This window comes from Mesocricetus auratus, unplaced genomic scaffold (assembly GCF_017639785.1).
Source record: "Mesocricetus auratus isolate SY011 unplaced genomic scaffold, BCM_Maur_2.0 Super-Scaffold_100009, whole genome shotgun sequence".
In the NCBI taxonomy this organism is placed as follows: Eukaryota; Metazoa; Chordata; class Mammalia; order Rodentia; family Cricetidae; genus Mesocricetus; species Mesocricetus auratus.
In genome coordinates this window covers 69,146,191-69,157,044 of record NW_024429193.1, presented here as the reverse complement: position 1 = coordinate 69,157,044, position 10,854 = coordinate 69,146,191, and the positions used below count along the sequence as shown (strand labels likewise).

The following is a 10,854-nucleotide window of genomic DNA, read 5'->3' as shown; positions in this document are numbered from 1 at the left end:
AATATATTACAGGTTCTTTACTCTTACATAGCAAGTATATGAAATTTAATTTTCTATCCATTAAGTACCTTGCCTTTTAATTACTTGTCATTTTTTCTTATTTTTCTTGGAATGTACTCCTGAATTACTTTCCTATTTACTATAGAATTCTATGAAACTGTTCAGTGTGAGTTAGAAAACATTACCCTGTTTTCAGCTCCCCAAAGATTTTAATTTTTTCAATTATTTAATTAATCTATTTTTCTGGCCTTGAACTCACAGAGATCCACCTGTCTCTGCCTCCCAAGTGCTGGGATTAAAGGCGTGTGCCACCACTACGCAGCTTCTTCCTTTACTTTTTATTTTATGTGCATAAGTGTTTTACCTTCCTGAATGTCTGTGTATCACATGCATGCAGTGCCTATAGAGGCCAAAAGAGGGCACTTAATTCCCTAGACCCGGGGTTACAAAGTGTGAACCACTGTGTGGATACTGGGAATTCAACCCAGGTCCTCTAGAAGAGCAGCCAGTGCTTTTAACCACTGAGCCATCTCTCCAGTCACTAATAATTTTGTTCTGAAACAAGGTCCGGTCCTCAGGGTCTCAGTCTGCAGCCTAGAGGATGCCCTAGAGCTTATTATGTAGCTCTGGGTGTCTCAAATTCATGGCAATATTTCTCTTCAGCTTCTAGAATACAGGGATTATAGGCATGAGTCATCATGCCCAGATTCCCAAGGGCCTTTAAAAAACTGGTTTATTATTAAAAGTTTTTACATCTTTTTTTTTGTGAAAGAGAATAAGAAACTTACACCCCTTCCCCAAATAAATATTTTGTGCTTTGAAGGATACCAAAAAAGTGAAAAGGCAACCTGAAGACTGGAAGAGAAAATTTATAAACCATATGTAGCTGATTTACACTCAAATATATGTCAAATGGTTATACTATAATTTACTATAACCCTTTAAAATAATGGGCAGAGGGACAGGACATAATGGTGCACATCTAAAGCTTTGGGTGGTGGAGACAGGAAGTCATTCATTCTTGGCTACATAACAAGTTTGAGGTCAGCTTGGGATACATGAGCCCTTGTCGCAGGGGAAAAAACAGACATACGGAAAGGAAGAAATTCAAGGCTGATCTACAAAGTTAAATACAGCCAGGAGGTGGTGGCACACACCTTCAATCCCAGCACTCGGGAGGCAGAGGCAAGCAGATCTCTGTGAGTTTGAGGCCAGTCTGGTCTACAGAGAGAGTTCCAGGACAGCCTCCAAAACAATACAGAGAAACCCTGTCTCAAAAAACCAAAAAGAAAAAAAAAAAAAAAAAGAAAATGTCCTGGAACTAGATAATGGTGATGTGAACAACTGACTGAATGGTTACTTCTGAATATACTAAAGCCCAATGCATTGTCAACATTGTAATTTCTTTTGTAGTTCTAGCGACTGAACCCATGGTCTTTCATATGTCAGTCAAATACTGTACCAATAAGCTACATCCCCAATTCTGTATATTGTATATCATAAGGACAAATTATATAGTATATCATTAGAATTCAATTAAGAAATCAATTACAGGGTCTGGGAAGATTGCTCAGAGGCTAAGAACACTTGTTGCTTTTGCAGACAACTTGGGTTTCCAGCACCTATACTGGATGGATCACAGCCACCTGTAACTCCAGTTCCAGGGAATCTGAGGCTTCTTCTGACTTTTGGAGGTTTCTGTATACACATAGTGCACATATACTGAAGCACACACATACAAATAAAGTCAATATTAAAACAAGATATCAATGATCATATTTCTACTGTATTCTATTACAGTAACAAAACTGGCTCTAGAAATATCTTCAGAATCCAGAAGTGCACAGAAAAAAAAAACAATATCTGGGTGTGGTCATTCACACCGGTAATCCCAGTACAGGGGTAACCGAGGCAGAAGGCTTGAACGTGCCAAGCCGGCCTTCACTATATACTGAGACAGACCCTGACTAAAAAAAATAAAACAAAGCATAAATAACAATTCTCAGCAATGGCAAAACATATCTGAACTCATATTCTACTTTTTCAAACATCTCACCATGATTTATGCTTACATGCTTCTTTACTGTTCTCTTCGTGGAAATAATAACTACCTCTAGACAGCTCTAGCATCCTTGAGGTGAAGGGTACAATTAAGGCACAGCTCATCTGCTGCTGTTCGCTGGGGGGTGGAATGCAAAAAAAATGTCTTTATCTGCTCTTTTCAGTTTGCTCCAAAACCATCAGATCTGAAAAAGGAGCCAGGTGGAAGTTGCTATCCAGAAGGTTTAAGTGTCTGTCTCACAAAAGTATTAAAAAGTGAGAGATTTCAGGAGCCTTGGGTTCCTACTAAATTTGTCATTCATGAATTTTTCACAGTTCCTTCATAAGTGTAGATATGAATCTCATGGATGATGAATTACAGAAGTAGAAAAAGGTCTGGAAAAGTCTCCAAGCTTCACTGAACACTAAGGATGGGCACATTAGAAGGAGAAAGAGGTCTTTTAGGCCTGGGGTTGTTGCTCAGTGGTAGTGTACTTGCCTAGATGCATGGAGTGGTTCATAAAAAGGGAGAGCACATTTACTAAAACTGGGATGATATAGAGAAGATTAGCATGATCCCTGCACTAAAATGACATGCAAAGCAAAAAGCATTCTATTTTTTTATAAAGGCAGTCTCTGGGTTTTTATTAATTTGTGTTACAGATTCTTTACTAGTTTAGATTGGATGGTCAAGGAAGAGAGTGAAAACAGTTGGAAATTCAGAGAATCAGACTGTAAGGATTGGCACAGTCCAGTGATTGACTGTTTGTGTAGCATGCATGAGGCCCTGGGGCTGTCTCTGTCTCTCTGTCTATCTCTATCTAGTTCAACTGGAAGACCCCACCCTCCCTGGGGAGTGGATCAGGGGTGGTAGATCGGAGGATGGGAGGGAGAGGGAACTGGGAATGGTATGTAAAGTAAGATTGATTCTAAATTAAATAAATAAAAACCTGAAATAAGATATTTTAATTCTAACAATATTTTTGTATTGTTGATTTAAAAATCAACAGTAACACTACTTTCAATTTTGTTATTATTGTTGTTGTTATTATTTTATTATTATTTAATCAGAGTCTCATGTATTCCAGGCCAGCCTCAAAGTTGCTATGTAGTCAAGAATGTGAACTCCTGATGGTCCTGCCCCCACCTTAGGTGCTGAGATTACAGAAATGAACCTACCATCCCAAGCTTATATGGTGCTAGTGATCAAACCAGTGTGCGCAGCATACTGCACAGCATATGCATGCAGTGCCCATGGAGGCCAGAAGAAGGCTTGGGTTTCCTGAACTGGGGCTACAGACAGTTCTACACTGCCATGCGGGTGCTAGAAACCAAACCCAGATCCCCAGATCCCTGGAAAGAGCAGCCAGTGCTCCTAACCACTGAGCCATCTCCCCACCCTCTACTAGTTTTAATTGTGAACTCAGTGCAATCTAGAGTCATCTAGGAAGAGAATCTCAGTGAGGACTTATCTCATGTGGGCTGGCCTGTTGCCATGGCTCTGAGGGATAGTCTCGATTGTCTTAATTGATGTGGCAAGACCCTAGGTAGTTATTTGTAATGGCGTTTGATCAAGCTAACAAAAATAAAAGGAGGACTGTAGTCAAGCACTCTGTCAACTGTGTGGCCCCCCCCATTACCCTGAAGAGCTATTAAAAACCTATAATTCAAAAGTTAGAAGGCATACTAACTGGTCCAACCCCTTCATTTTTCAGAACAGAAAAGTGGGCTGAATGGCTATGATCCTGACTTAGTGTCACATAGATAGGTGGAGGCTTCTTGGGGACATATCCCTGGGTGTTTGATTAAAGCAGTTGTGCTTTCTGTACCTCGAGGGATGTGTGGGCAGAATCCATAGAAGAGACGAGTTTAGCTGTAAGAAAGAACATCCCATTAAAGAGGCTTGTTTCTAATTTAAATTTTAAAAAGGGGGGAGGGGAAGGGGGAAAAAAAAGAAAGAACATCCTGGCAATTTGATTTCCTTAGAAGTGAAGTGAATAGATTGCCATGTTGTATAAATAAGGTCTCTGATACTGGAAAGGTTTTGAAAATGAGCTGGGTAACTCACCTAATTAAGGCAGTAAATTGAATCGTACTACTTCCAAGCATCCCATCAACTTAAACATATGATTTCATGTTGTTGTTAAAATTAAAAAGAATGCAAGTGGGGTTGGGGATATATATAGCCCACTGGTAGAGCATCTGTTTACCCCTAGTTTCCATTCACAGTATGATTTAAAAAAAAAAAAAGTAAAACAGATCATGGCAGTAAAAACAGAATTCTTTGATTTAAAAGATTGACTTTCACTTTCTTACTGTCTCTATATATGTGTATATATATATATACACACTACACTTTATGTATGTGTGTAAGCATTAGTGCGGAGGTCAGAGGACAATCTGTGGGGACTGGTTCTCTACTTTTAGCATGTGGGTCCTGAGGATCAGACTCAGGGGCGGCAGAGATGACTCAGTGGTTAAAGAACATTGGCTGCTCTTATAGAGGACCTGGATTTGATTCCTAGCACCTACATGGCAGCTCACAAATATCTGTAACTCCAACTCCAGGGGTTCCAATGTCCTCTTCTAATTTCTGTGGGCACTAGGCACATACACAGTACACAGATAAAAATATAGGTAAGGGGCAGGAGAGATGGCTCAGTGGTTAAGAGCACTGGCTATTCTCCCAGAGATTCAAAGTTCAATTCCCAGCAACCACATGGTGGCTCACAATCATCTGTAATGAGATCTGGTGCCCTCTTCTGGAATGCAGGTGTACATACAGGAAGAACACATACATAATAATAATTTTTTTTTCTTGAGACAGGGTTTCTCTGTTTTGTTTTGGAGGCTGTCCTGGAACTCGCTCTGTAGACCAGGCTGGCCTAGAACTCACAGAGATCCACCTGCTTCCTGAGTGCTGGGATTAAAGGCGTGCACCACCAACACCTGGCTTCATAATAATAAATCTTAAAAAAAAGAAAATTAAAAAAATATGGCATAACAGCCATACATCTAAAATAAAATAATAATACTAAACAACTCAGGCAGGGAAACATAGCGGTAAGTGTGTTTACCTATTGGGTCATCTTGCATTCTAGAATTCTGTAATTTTAAAAAACCAAACAAAACTCACTTTATAAAATTAATTCATTTCTAAGACTGGAGAGAGAGCTTTCTTAGTGCCGTACAAACATGAGGATGTGAGTTCATTTTCCCAACGCTTACATAAAAGAAAAGCCTGGTACAGCAGTGTGTGTGCCTATAGTTTCAGCACTGGTGAGGAGGAGGCAGGGAGATTCCCGTCGGTTTGCTTGCTACCCAGACTACATTGGCAAGTACAGGGCTCAGCGATAGACCTGCCTCAATGTCCACACCCCAGGTTCAAGCAAACTCAAGTAGAAAACATTTAAAGTGTTGTATCTGTATTGAATATGCAACTAGTGGTATAGCATTTATGTTACACTAGGTGCTAGCAATTTAGCACAAGTAATCTAGACATTAAATGAATTATGCAGGCAGTGTAATAGTATGCCATTTTAAATAAAGGATGTGAGCATCCCTGCTGTTCTCAGGGGCTCCCAGGGCAAACCTGGCATGGTACCAAGGGAACCAGTGTACTTAGATAACTAATGAGATGTTATTGAAACATAAAGCTCCTTTGTAAACCCACAGGTTCGTACTAACAACAGGATGTGGCCTCCCCGTCTCAGTTATGGCAACTGAATTCTTCCAGCTGCTTAAGCCTGAAACTTTAAAATTAGCCTCTACTTCTCCATTTCTTTCATACTTTAGGCTTCAAACCCATATTTAAAATACATATCTCCAGAGTTCAAGCGCTTCTTAACACTGCCACTGCAAACCCCTGTAGCAGAGTATAACCTTAGTGGTAGACTGCTTGCCTAGCATGCGTAAGGGTGGTTGGAGGAGGAAAAGGAAGCAGGGGGAGAAAAGGAAAGATCTCATGGCAAAACATAAATAGAATAAAAGCCGGTGGTGGTGGCGCACGCCTTTAATCCCAGCACTCAGGAGGCAGAGGCAGGAGGATCTCTGTGAGTTCAAGGCCAGCCTGGACTACAAGCGAGTTCCAGGACAGCCTCCAAAAACTGCAGAGAAACACTGTCTCAAAAAAACAAAATAGGCCTGGAGAGATGGCTCAGGGGTTAAGAGCACTGACTGCTCTTCCAGAGGTCCTGAGTTCAATTCCCAGCAACCACATGGTGGCTCACAACCATCTATAACATGATCTGGTGCCCTCTTCTGATGTGCAGGCATACATGTAGACAGAACACTATAAAAATAATAAATGTTTAAAAAAAAACAAAATAAAATAGCCGGGCATTGGTGGCACATGTCTTTAATCCCAGCACTCTGTGAGTTTGAGGCCAACCTAGTCTACAGAGCAAGTTCCAGGACAGCCTCCAAAGCCACAGAGAAACCCTGTCTCTAAAAGCAAACAAACAAACAAACAAACAAAAAGTAAATAAATAAATAGAATAAAATAAAATAAAAGTTCCAGCATAGGGGCACATTCCTATAATCTCAACCCTTGAGGAAGCAAGAGACAGAAGGGTACAGAATTCCAGGCCAACCTGTGCTACATAGCCAGACTAATTGAAAAAAATAAAATAAACAATATGACTTTACAATCATCAGAAATCAAAATATTCATGGTATTCCAGTTATTACAGATATTTTTAAAACACTATCTCTATTACTATTATGAAATAATAGTAGTTACTTTTTAGTTTAGTTTTTTTTTTTTTTTTTACTATTTTATCTGCATGTATATATTTGTACCACATGCATGCCTGGTGACCATGGAGGCCAGGGACTAGAGTTGCAGACAGTTGTAAGCCACCTTGTGGGTACTAGGAATTGAACCCAGGTCCTTTTCAAGAGCTAAAGTGCTCTTAACCACTGACCCAACTCTCCAGCCCTGAAATCACAGTAGTTATTACACCTACTCCTAGACCTTATTATTGCTGAGTAAATAAACGTATGCAGAAAACATGGCACTTGTGTTTTAAGTGTTCTGATAACTGCTGCAATAACTTCCTCCCTACTTTTTTCATTTAAAAACATGATTCTAAGTTGACTTCATTGGCTTTAGCAAGTGGGCCAGAGTAGGTTCAAAAATCTCTTCTCAACCTGCAGTTTAGTATCTGTGGCTTCTCTAAAACAGTGGATCCCAGGTTCAGCACTAATTATCTTCTCCACCCTTAACCAACTCTTCCAGATCTTACCTCAAGATTCCTAGCACCTATTCCCTACTACTTCCCCAGGCTATCCCCCACTCCTGTAGAACCCTGTAGGCCTTGGGATGCTAGGAAAACACTCAACCCTTGGGCTACAACACTAACAGCACAAGGGTCCTTTTTCTGTATTCACTGAGCAGCCTACTTTTACCCCAAACATAGTACTTACCGCGTGGATCCAACATCCCTCAATTTAGCATTAGAGGTTTTAAATATCACAAGCAGTCCTGAAACTCCAGGACATGTAGTAATTTGCCAGTCCACTGAGGCATGAAATAGGATTGCTACTTCTGAGATTGAAGTCAGTGAGCCGGTGAGAAGCCTGACTACCCAGGATGCACATTGCTACATGATGTTTTTTCACGCTGGTAACGAAGCTAACAAATCTGTATGTAAACCCATTTTACAGATGAAGAATTGATGAGATTATAAATTGTGCAAGAATCGAAGGGCCTAGGGATTTTAATTGACTGCTGTATTATTTGTGACCCAACCATTATGGAGGTAAAGACTGTCTTTAGTCTTAGAACCCCAGGGCCCATACTGAGCCTGACAAGAGGTAGGTGTTAAGTAAATCACTTCCTGATTAATGAGAGGGAGTGTGGTAAGAATTCTGCCTTCACTTTCTGAAAAGGAATCTCCTGAGGTCATCGCCTTCAAGTGCTTCTCACTGAAAGTCTAACCCTGGAGCAGCACACGGATGGTACAGGTGAAGAACTTACTATCTCACTCCATGGTAATTTTTTAAATGCAGGATGGCATTACTTACCCCAGACTGGTCTTAAACTCCATCTTCCTGCCTGAATCTCCCAAATTCTGGGAATACAGATTTAATCCACTGTGCCTGGCATCACGTTTTAGGTTTTTTTCTTTTCTTTTCTTTTCTTTTCTTTTTTTTTACGAGACAGGGTTTCTCTGTATTGTTTTGGAGGCTGTCGGTCCAGCCTGGCCTCGAACTCACAGGGATCTGCCTGCCTCTGCCTCCCGAGTGCTGGGATTAAAGACGTGTGCCACCACCGCCCAGCCTTGTTTTAGGTTTTCTAAGGCAGCCTCAGAATAGGAAAATAGTTTACAGAAGTATAAATACAATTAATTATACACATAATTCACAATTGTTTCAGCTTTCAACTTTTCAAATAACTTGATCGACAACTATCAGGATTATTGCAGGAAGCATTTGCTTTTACATATTATGGGAAGGGAAATCTCTATTTTCTTAGGGTAGTGATCATCATTAAAATATGACTGAGACAAGTATGCAAGTGAAATCATTTAGTTATAATCTTCCTTGTTAAAATAAAATAAAAAATAATATTCAGCTCCTTAAATATTTCAGATGAATACTTCATCTGATAGAATGAAAAAAATTGAGGCAAAGATCAATATATTGGGAATTTTTTTTCTTGCTTTGTAGCCCTGGCTAGTCTGATGCTATGTAGACCTGATTAACCAGAACTCATGGTGATCCTCCTGCATCAGCCTCCCAAATACTAAGATTACAGGCACAAATCACTGTTCCCAGTTTGAGAAAACTTTTTTTAATGTAGCTCTAATTGGCCTGGACTCACTCAATAGACAGACTGGCCTCAACTCAGAGAGATCTACCTGCCTCTGCCTCCTGAATGCTAAAGGCATTTGCCACTATGCTCTGCCTTGAAAAAAGTCTTAATAAAAACGTTTATTGTTTTGTTTGTTCATTGTTTGAAATTGAAGTCTCAGTAGCCCAAGCTGTTCTCAGACTCACTATGTAGTTGAAGATGACCTTGAACTTAGTCTCCTCCCTGTTCTGCCTCCCAAGTTCTGGGACTACAGGTATGCACCACTATCTGCCTTGTAAGCATTTTACTTTATTTCTCTTTAGGATTCTTCTTTTCTTTTGATGCTGAAAATGAAGCCCAGAGTCTCACAAATGCTAGGCAAGTAAGTATCCTATTGCTGACCTATACCACTATCCTCTTGTGCGTATTTTAGCAAGACAGATTTGACTGTAGTTCAGGATAAAAGAAAAAGAATACCTCTTTATTTCAATGTCTAGAATGTGTTAAATGTAAATGTATCCTATCCCAAATTAGAGAAGTCTAGAAGTGTGACATGTTTATATTTCTCCTAAAAGCCTAGCTTCCATTGAACTAAGCTTGCTCATGTGTATCTGGAAGCCACCTTGGAGAGGTGATGCTTTTGCTTCCAAGTGTAGCGTTTAGGTAAGCATCTTAGTTGTTATGTGTCACCAAACTCCAGCTTTGTGAAATTAACCACTTTTTACTTACCTTTTAAGTTTTCTTTTATTATTTTTATTATGAGTATGTCTCTGTTTGTGGATATATGCATGCGAGTGTGTCCAAAGAAGTTAGAGGTGTTGGGTCTGCTGGAGCTAGAGTTACCTACGGTTGTAAGCCACTTCACATGGGTGCTGGGAACTGAACTCAAGTCCTCTGGAAAAGCAACAAGCTCTCAAGTTGCCAGACATGGAACTGCAAGCTTTGGTGTTTGCCCTGCTGGGCTTTGGTTTTGCTTTGGTCTGATCTTTATCTGCCGTTCTGGCTTTCTCCCTTATAGAATGGAAGTCTTGTCCTTCTGTCAGGTGCTCTGTCACAGGACACCTTCAACATTCTGCGTGCTGGAATACTTGTTTTGACTTTCTAGGGGCTCATAGTTAAGAGACTGTCATGAATATCAGAAGAGACTTTGGACTATTGAACCATGTTAGAACTCTAAGAAGACCTTTAGGCAGCAGAACCTAGTAATAGGAAGTTAGATCGTTGAGGAAGTGAAAGGTATATTGGAATCTTGGCCACTTCCTCTCTCTTCTTCCCAACCATGAGATGAACATATATCTTTTTTTTTCTTTTTTTTTTGTTTGTTTTTCTAGACAGGATTTCTCTGGGTAGCTTTGGCTGTCCTGGAACTCCTCAAACTCAGAGATGCCCTGGCCTCTCCCTCAGGAGTACTGGGATTAAAGGCAAGTGCCACCGCTCTCCAGCTGAACTACATCTTTACCAGACCCTCCTACCACTACAGGCCCAGAACAACAGATTCATAAAGTGGTGGACCAAAACCTCTGAGATCATGAGCCAGCATAAAACTTTCCTCTGGTAATTAGTTTATCTGTGGTATTTTATCACAGACATTAGTATCTTCAAGTAATAAGAAATATATTTAAAGATATGATGGGTCCACAGCTGTAATACCAGAGGTAGAGGTGGGGGTTTGAAGTAAGTTCAAGGCCATCCTGAGCTATATAGTAAGATTCTTTCTAAGGGAAGACATACACACAGACACACAAGTGTGATCTCTCTATATATGTATATATACACATACATATAAATGTATACACATATGTATCCATACACACGTATATGTATATGTGTATATATAGTTACACACACACAGAGAGAGAGAGAGAGAGAGAGAGAGAGAGAGAGAGAGAGAGAGAGAGAGAGAGAGAGAAGAGCAGAGCAGAGCAGAGCAGAGCAGAGCAGAGCAGAGCAGAGCAGAGCAGAGCAGAGCCAGGCAACTTTGCAGACATGGCTGTCCCCTCTTGTCTCTTGGTGCAGCC

The 10,854-nt window shown here is 40.3% G+C and overlaps 1 non-coding gene across 1 annotated transcript; it reads left to right on the top strand.

The window, feature by feature from the left end:
* The first annotated feature begins 2,552 nt into the window (after window positions 1-2,552).
* Window positions 2,553-2,663, top strand: LOC121142563. The gene has a single exon (XR_005879597.1). It is a non-coding gene; the product is annotated as a U6 spliceosomal RNA (small nuclear RNA).
* Window positions 2,664-10,854: the final 8,191 nt, after the last annotated feature.